The sequence below is a fragment of the Sinocyclocheilus grahami genome, unplaced genomic scaffold (genome assembly GCF_001515645.1).
Source record: "Sinocyclocheilus grahami isolate Dianchi unplaced genomic scaffold, SAMN03320097.WGS_v1.1 scaffold35.1, whole genome shotgun sequence".
NCBI lineage: Eukaryota > Metazoa > Chordata > Actinopteri > Cypriniformes > Cyprinidae > Sinocyclocheilus > Sinocyclocheilus grahami.
In genome coordinates, this window is record NW_015505214.1 from 1,201,804 (window position 1) to 1,210,648 (window position 8,845).

General features: G+C 39.5%; 1 long non-coding RNA gene across 1 annotated transcript in view; it reads left to right on the forward strand.

Moving 5' to 3' along the window:
- The window catches only part of LOC107581466 (uncharacterized), a 12,771-nt gene extending 11,109 nt beyond the window's left edge, over nt 1-1,662 (forward strand). Inside the window, exon 3 of the long non-coding RNA XR_001608834.1 lies at nt 1,652-1,662. This is a non-coding gene — a long non-coding RNA (uncharacterized lncRNA). The remainder of the gene's footprint in view (nt 1-1,651) is intronic.
- Nucleotides 1,663-8,845: the final 7,183 nt, after the last annotated feature.

Sequence of the window (8,845 nt, forward strand, 5' to 3'; positions counted from 1 at the left end):
ATTTCCTGTTTATTTCCTTCCTGATTGTCCTCCTATGGCAGGTGTGAGCAATAATTGCTATCAGGAGCAGATATCGGTGTAGATAGGCTGGATAAAGCCCTACACCACACAGCAAGATACCCAACAAGGTCATCATGATCTGTGGGACAGGCAAACACAGCACTATACAGAAGAACTGCTTGTTGAATGTGTGAGGGGTCTTTGGGGCTTTGTTGTGCAGAACTGCCTGTGCTTAATAAAGATTGATACACACAGATGATGCCCGGCCAAGTAAAACCACATAATTTACCCAAACCTAGAACAAATACCTCATACCTCTTAGATTCACTTCTCTTTCTGTCTAGCAGTTAAAATGAAATTAGTCAATCCAGGATTAATTTCATTCTTAACTTATTGCTGCCATAAGTGATTTAAGTACAACTAGAGTCACCAAACATAATAAATTATATACAAATATAATACAGAGAATAATAATAATAATAATAGGTCAACCAATATTATCGGCCGATATTTGGCATGATAACGGTTGGAAACAGGACTTTTATTTTGACAACACTGAGAACCTAGCACCTGAACGCTTAATCTAGTTCAAATTATTTGAATAAATGTATTAATTCTCAAGTTATTTATAATTATTTTAGTAAATATTATGTGAAATAAACATTTAATTGCAGAAATTATGCATGTGTTATTTGCAATCGAAATTAAATTTAGTGTGATACCATACAGGCCTATATTGCCTTTATATCTGCTTCAATACGCATTTTCCTCCACCTCTTACCAAACCACACCCATTCCCAATGACCCCGCCCTCTCTATATCGCCACCTCTCTCTCAGAGCTCTGCCTCTATGCAGGCTTCACACTGATCCTAATCTCTCGCTGTTTGAACTGGGAAGCAGTGCCAGCGACTGCCTCTGCATACCAACATGAAACAACAGACAGAAATAGGAGAAACAAAGGCGGCATGGACTAAATAAAATGGACTAAAAACACATCAAAAACAAAAAAGGCAAATACAGCACAGTGCCTGTTAGAGAGTAAATATGCCATTACATATTTGTCTAAGAATAAGACTGAAAGAGAGAGAGAGCGCTGGTGGAAGGGATTTGTGCAGCATCTTTCAGTCTCAGTGACTTTATCTACTTGATTATAATCCCATAATAAGATCATTTAACATGTAACATTCTCTCAGATTTCTCTTCCTTCACAGATCTTTTCCCCATGTTTCCTCTGCAGCCTCCCCTCCTCCCATCTCTTTGTCACACATTTGCATTTCTCCATCAGTCTATAGAGTCCATAGGAGGCAAATGAATGCAGTCTTTGCTCCACTTTCGTGGCTTGATATAACAAGACAAATACATATGCTTTTTGCAGCTCCTTAGTTTTCCTCAAGAACCACTTTGGCTATAAAGGGGTCTTGTACTGGCTATATTATTTTTCTAAGTTCTTTAAGATCTCGTGATATCAAAATAAATCAGTTTTGCGTATTTTAGTCCATGTGTTTTAGCCATGAAGCTATCTTATATATTATTGTACTCATAACTGAAACTGCAGCAGATAAACATTTAAAATTTGCAATTTTTATCTTCAAGACAAACCGGAGAAAAACGAAGATGACTCATCCCCGCACTACACTGATTTTTGCCCAGTCAGATGCACTCTGGATTGAGAATGACCCTAATCTTAAAGGGACAGTTCACCTAAAAATGAAAATCATCATTTACTCACTCTCATGTCGTTCCAAACCTGTATGACTTTCTTTTGTTGAACTTAAAATAATCTTGAACTTTAAATCATTTTGATCAGTGGTAACCCATGCTGTTTTCAAAATGCAATGTTTAGTAGAGCACAGAGGAAAGAAAGGATAAGCAAACAATGGAAATTTAATTTATGTGTAAACTATTCCTTTAATTTTAAACACAAATCAACTAGCAAGCAGAACATCACATTTCATTAGTGTGACGAACCTAAAGACCTTTCCGGAAATATATCAAGAGGACAAAAACACTACACTCATCTGGTTCATAGACAGTTTTCTAAGAAAATCAATCATATTCAATTGTTAAAGTTTGATTAGACATTTTTTAAATTTTAAAAACTGTATAAAACCAATCATTAAAAATAAAAGATTTCATAGGATTTCATAGGGCCTATATCTTGCAATGCATTGTAAGAATGAATAGAGATATGATGGTAAATCCTCACTGAGCTTGGATTATGTTATGTTTCACACATAAGATGCTATGGGACTGTGTGGGTAAATGTGGATCGGTTGTATAATTAATATTATTTGTCTTCTAGTGTGATATGCGAAGCAATGGAAGGGCTTTACTAGACACTCAACCATCATTAACGCTGAAGAGCATTTCGAGGGAAAAATCGCTCCACTCAGACTAACTATACATGCTCAAAGATGCCATAGCACAGAATGGTTATTTGGACATTGGGGGCTTTTAATTTACACATAAATTAAAAATCACTTCTGAGTGATTTTCAATTGTAATTTAGGCATGATTTTACAGACTTGCATACACATAAACACGCTCGCTGTAGCCATCTGAGATGCACAACAGTTTGGGCAAGAATGGAATTCACACATGAATAGAACAAGAAGCAGGTGATGTTTTCACTCCTGGGAACAGGATACAATGACCAGCGTGTTCTCATCACAATGACAATGGAACAATGAAACCTGTGTCACTATGACAATGACAACGGATTGGAACATGACAGGAATCCTTGTCTTTGTCAGACGTGGACAATTTTGTAATATTTGCCCCTAGAGGAAAGCTTCATCCTGCAGAAAACATAAGTGCTAGCACATGTTCACATACATTTCATTGTCCAGATGTTTGTTTGATTATGACCATTAGAATCAGTTGGGAAGATTTTTGCAGTAGTTGTTGATTTCCTAATAAGTACTGTGGCAGTATCAGATGGCAATATAAATGGTACATTGATGAACTTTGTTGTTTAGGAGTAAGATATTTTTGAATAAGAGCTGCAGTACTCTCTTGAACGCGCGTTGAAGATTGACACAGAAGAGAAAAAATTGTTGAATAAAGTCATTATTTCTGTTTTCTTTGCGCACATAAAGTATTCTCGAAGCTTCATAAAATTACAGTTGAACCACTGATGTTACATGGACTATTTTAACAATGTCCTTACTACCTTTCTGGGCTTTGAACGTTGTAGTTCCGTTGCTGTCTATGAAGGGTCAAAAAACTCTCGGATTTCATCAAAAATATCTGAATTTGTCATGGTCTTATGGGTTTGAAACGACATGAGGGTGAATAATTAATGACAGAATTTTCTTTTTTTTTGGGTGAACTATCCCTCTTATGAAAATAATTTGTTCACTTAAAACATCCATTTATCACCGAAACTCCACTAGTGTAAACAAGTATGCAGCAATACAATTCAATCTAAAAAAACATTCAGATTGTTGTGGCTGGCCAGATTTGGCCCGCAGGCTGGACTTTGGGTCTCTCTTTTTCTTTTTCTGTCTGTTAACTAATGTGTATGGGAAGTCCAGCTTAATGGAGTGAAAGACTGCAGGGACTGAATGATAGGGGCCAAACGGCAGGTTTAAAACAGAGGATTCCAGTTAATCCTCATCCAAACACACAAATACTCACAGACAGACCATACTCACACTCCTATAATCAGGGCTATTTGAACCGACTGGAACACAAATGGAACCTGTCAAGGTGTGAGATATATTAGGCAGCAAGTGAACAGTCAGTTCTTGAATTTCATGTGTTAGAAGCAGGAAAAATGGGCAAGAGAAAAGTAACTTTGATAAGGGCCAAACAGTGATGGCTAGACGACTGGGTCAGAGCATCTTCAAAATGGCAACTCTTGTGGAGTGTTCCCACTATTCAGTGGTTAGTACCTACCAAAATTCGAACAATGAAGGACAGCCTATGAACCGTTGTCAGGTCTTGGGTGGCCAAGGCTCATTGATGAGGAGAGCATGATCAGCCCGATCACACAAAAGAGCTACTGTAGCACAAATTTCTGAAAAGCTTAATGCTGGCCATTATATAAATTTGTCAGAACTCACAGTGGATCACAGTTTGTTGTCAGAGTGCCCTGATGACCCCTGCCCACAGCTGAAAGCACCTAAATCGGCATGCAACCATCAGAACTGGACCATGGAGCAATGGAAGAAGGTTGCCTGATCTGATGAATCATGCTTTCTTTTAGATCAGGTGAATGGTGGGTGCATGCACATCATTGTCTTGAGGAAGAGATGGCAGCAGGATGACAAAAGCAGTGTTATGATCTGGTCAATGTTCTGATGGGAAACCTTGGGTCCTGGCATTCATGTGGATCTTTGACACGTACCACCGACCTAAATATTATTGTAGACCACATACACCCCCTTCATGGCACAGTGGTGTTCTCTGATGGCAGTGGCCTCTTTCATTAAGAAAAATCCACTGCAAAAATTGTCAGAAATGGTTTGAGGAACATGACAGAGTTCAAGGTGTTTACATGGCTTCCAAATTCCCCAGATTTCAGTCAGACTGAGCATCTATGGAATGAGCTGGACCAACAAATCTAATCCATAGATGATCCACCTCAACCTGTAGGACAGCAGTCTGCTGCTGCTAATGTCTTGGTGCCAGAGACCACAAGACACATTCAGAGCAGGGGTGTAACAGTACATGTATTCATCCTGAACCATTGCGGTACATACATCATGGTTTGGTTGCTTTCAGACGACGAATACAGTCATTCATAGATTATCAATTCAGAAGGGGTATGCGCGATAATTCAAGGCTAACCGTCACAACATGAAAGAGCAGAAAAGAGATGATTTATTTACCAACCACTGAACTATAATAGAAAACATTATATAGATCAGTGGCACCAACACAAAACAAGAGTCACTGGTCTACCGGCTATAAATTGGAACCGGTTTTTAGTTTTAGTTAGGCCGATCTCTATTCCAGAATTGTATACAAGCATTGCAATAATTTCCCAAAATATAATTTATCTGGAATTTTTATGAAGTATGTAAAGAGGAGAGAATACTGTACCAGGCAGATCAAGCTCACTGTTTGCAATGCTCGAAATATAGGAAGACAAATATGTGAGGGTTTATACTGTACTGTATGAATGTGTCTCTGAGAGGAATCAAAGGCTATAGAATACCCAAGACGTGACACTTTTATAGTTTTGAACGGGTGAAAATTACAACGCACAACATGGCCGGTCTATCGAAGGATGCCCCGCCTTCTGAATAAAAGAGCCAATCACTAATCATAAAGTCAGCGTGTCACTGTAGCTGCCGTTAGAAGTCCCGGTTGCTATAGAAACAGTCAGTGTTCTGAGACATGTGCTTACGACTGTGCATGCACACTGGCTGGTCTAGTTGTTGTCAGATATCGTTAGTGATTTCAAATATGAAATTTAATCATAAGCTTGGTGAACAGTTTTGGAGAATTTGATGTTTCCCAATTCAAAGAGATAGGAGCAGCACTTGCAGGCCTGAGAGGCGTTTCAAAGATGGCCGCTGAGGGAAATTACTTGCTGCCTTAAAGGGACTTTGGAGGAACTAACCATCTTCAGCATTTTCATTTCCTCTTACCTCCAAGAGGAGTACTGTTTATAATTGCTGCTCTGCTTTGTTTACAGCAGAAACCAAGGAAACACTATCACTGCTGTTCCATAAGCGCCACCTGCTGTCAGTGAATGAATTTGCATTTTCATTCAGTCCATCTGCTGTTTTTGTTTTGTGCAGGTGTCTTATGTAGTATAATTTCATAAATCTAAAGTCAGACCATTCTGTCTTTGCTTTAATTCTTGAAGTTATACGATCTAATTCAAATCAAAACAACTGCTCATGCTTCATGTATGTAGGACTACTGTCTGTTCAAAATATATTCAACTTCTATCAAACCACGACCCCAAAACTGACTCCTGTGTACCATTACACCCCTAATACAGAGGTCTTGATATTAGGCAGGTGCTTTTAATGTTGTGGCTAATCAGTGTAGTGTAATCATATTAACAAAAACCAAGCAGAATGTTTATTTATTGGTTGTTGCTTGCTCATGTGTACGGTTTCATTAGCATTTTACCCACCACACTGACATATACACACATGAACATGCACACATACGCAGCTCAATATGAAAGCAGACAATAAAGTGGGGTGAGATGTGGCATTGCAGTGTCCCAGATACCAACTAACACAATGAACACAGTTCATCCCTAAACCCTCCTCCTTTTCATTATATTTCCCTCTCCCTCCCTCCAGGTTCTGGGCTAGAGCTCACATGAGAGGTGGCACACTTTGAAGATAAATATAGAAAAGAGGTGCAATCCTTACACACACATATGCACACAAGTCCAAGACACCACAACACACACCATGCCACTCCAGATTCATAATATGCACATGTTCATCCCAGCACTGGGGATTGTCACCGCTCTCCTATTGAAATGGAACGAGATCATCATAGAGTCTCCATGACAAAGACAATGGCAGCTATAAGCTCCCTAACAATGGCACTGGATTGGACCTGTTGTCTGCCTGAGCCCCCACTGGGCCACCTAAGAATGAAATTCATCCAGCATTACATTGCAGAACAAAGAGCAATCAACACAAAGCAAGATGGCAGTTCTGCGGTAGAAAACCCCCCCTTTGCTTTACAGCAACCCTGGGACGACAGGCTGTTAGAGAGTTTTTAATCTTAGAACTTGAAATTCAGCTCATTTTCTTATAGTTTTAATTGCGAATAAGTATTTTTAAGAACTTATTTGAAGTATGTGAAAGGTCATGTAAAGGGGAAAAAAAGCATATAAAAGCAAAGCATATAAAACGTAAGAGGCATTTACACCTGACATTAAGAATAAATTGGTTATCGGATCACAACCAAACAGCTTTTATATAGGGTAAAATAAATAAATACATTTCCAATAAATAAATGCATGTCAGGGTAGTGGTATTTTTAAAGATTAATTACATTTACACTTTATTTTTCTGTCATTTATAGAATTGTAAAACATTGAAAAATAAGGTATCTATTGCATTTTCTTTCTCACAGCAGGGCTCAACTGTAACAGATATATTTGGTTTAACATATAATATAATGTCTAAATACATTTCCATAAACTTTCCCGAAACTTTCTCTGACTCTATAATAGGGACCTATGTATGTATAAATAAATACATAGGCCCCTATTATAGAGTCAGAGAAATAATTCACTAAATTGAATCTATTCTTGAAAAACGAATACCGGTAAAAGATTTTCAAAACCATTCAAAAACAACATGAATTCAAAGAGTGCATTTATTGATTTCTAGTTAAAAGAAAACTCAGCTAGATTTAAATTTTTTTTTTTTTGGACACTTAATTGTCATTGATCCGTCTAGAGAAAGCTACATGGAAAATTGTAGGTATTCTCAGCTATGTAGGCTTATCTCACTATTTAAATTACAATATGATAACGACATAACTGGCTCAAGTCACTACAGCTGTTCCCTCAAGAAATCTATTGCTAATATTAATAGCCTACTGCCCCTTTAGCGCTAATTCACATCAATTACCTCCAAATCAGGCAGCCGGCAGGATAGCAAAGAGTTTTAATCCACCGCAGAGCGCCTCCTGTGATCCAAGGACAGTTTTTAGTCAGAGACGCCCCCAATTACACAGCACCTCAGAGTTAACAGACAGCCAGCGCACTTATCAAACATGGCATCTCTGCGTGCTAAGCATATTTCACTGATCCAGATTGACTCATTCTAATTCATAAAACTCCCACTCTGTTTGGCATAATTTGACACGACAGGGACAGACAGAAGTTTTAGGCAGAAGCAGTATGGGTGGTTTTGGTTGTGTGATGTTTTGGGAATACCTACTGTTATGACTGTCAGCCGTTCATTTCCTTAATTAAGATGGAAACCACGAGGGAAACATTACCAATTTTTAAAGGAAGTAGACCTGCATTTATCATTCATATTTGTTTGTTATGTAGTGTTATGCCGCATTGCACATGAGGTCTTTACTATAGTTTTCGAATAGACATTGTAATGTGGTGTTTTGTTTCATGTTCATGTTTTCCATGTATTTTCCGCAAAAATGAACCCAGCAGATCGCCTAGTTCGTGCTACCAGGTGGCTTTTAACAATACCTTTCTGAAAGACATTTTCCGTTTTGGACTATCTCATGACATATCACAATTAATGCCACGCAATACCCCACACTGGTCACTTGAACAGTACATAGACTTTACTCTGCAGTTGAGTGGCTCTGCCTTCACTGTGGGTGTTGTGGAGGAGGAACACAGCACCTCTCCAAAGTCCTCAGTCGTCATGCCTACCAAGTTTGAACCTGTTCATGTCATGTCTGCCAAGCCACAGCCTTCTCACGTCATGTCTGCTCACATCATGCCTGCCAAGCCAAAGCCTGCTAACGTCACGCCTGCTACTCCAGGACCTTCTAACACCATGCCAGTTAAGTCCAAATTTACTCACGTCACGTCTGCCAAGCCAGAGCTTGCTCACAAGATGGCCACCACGGCTAAGTCCCCGGCCAAGATGGCCGCCATGTCTGAGCCCCTCCACGTCGCGACTATCCCCAAGTTTTCCCCTAAGGATTTTTTGGCGGGGGGCTATAGTACCACGGAGGCCGTTCACAAACTCACTGTCTGCCCTGTTACGGCCACGGAGGCCATTCACGAACTCACTGCCTGCCCTGTCAAAGCCATGGAGGCCGTCCATGAACTCACTGTCTGTCCTGCCACGGCCAAGGAGGCCGTTCATGAACTCACAGTCTGCCCTGTCACGGCCAAGGAGGCCGTTCATGAACTCACAGTCTGCCCTGTCA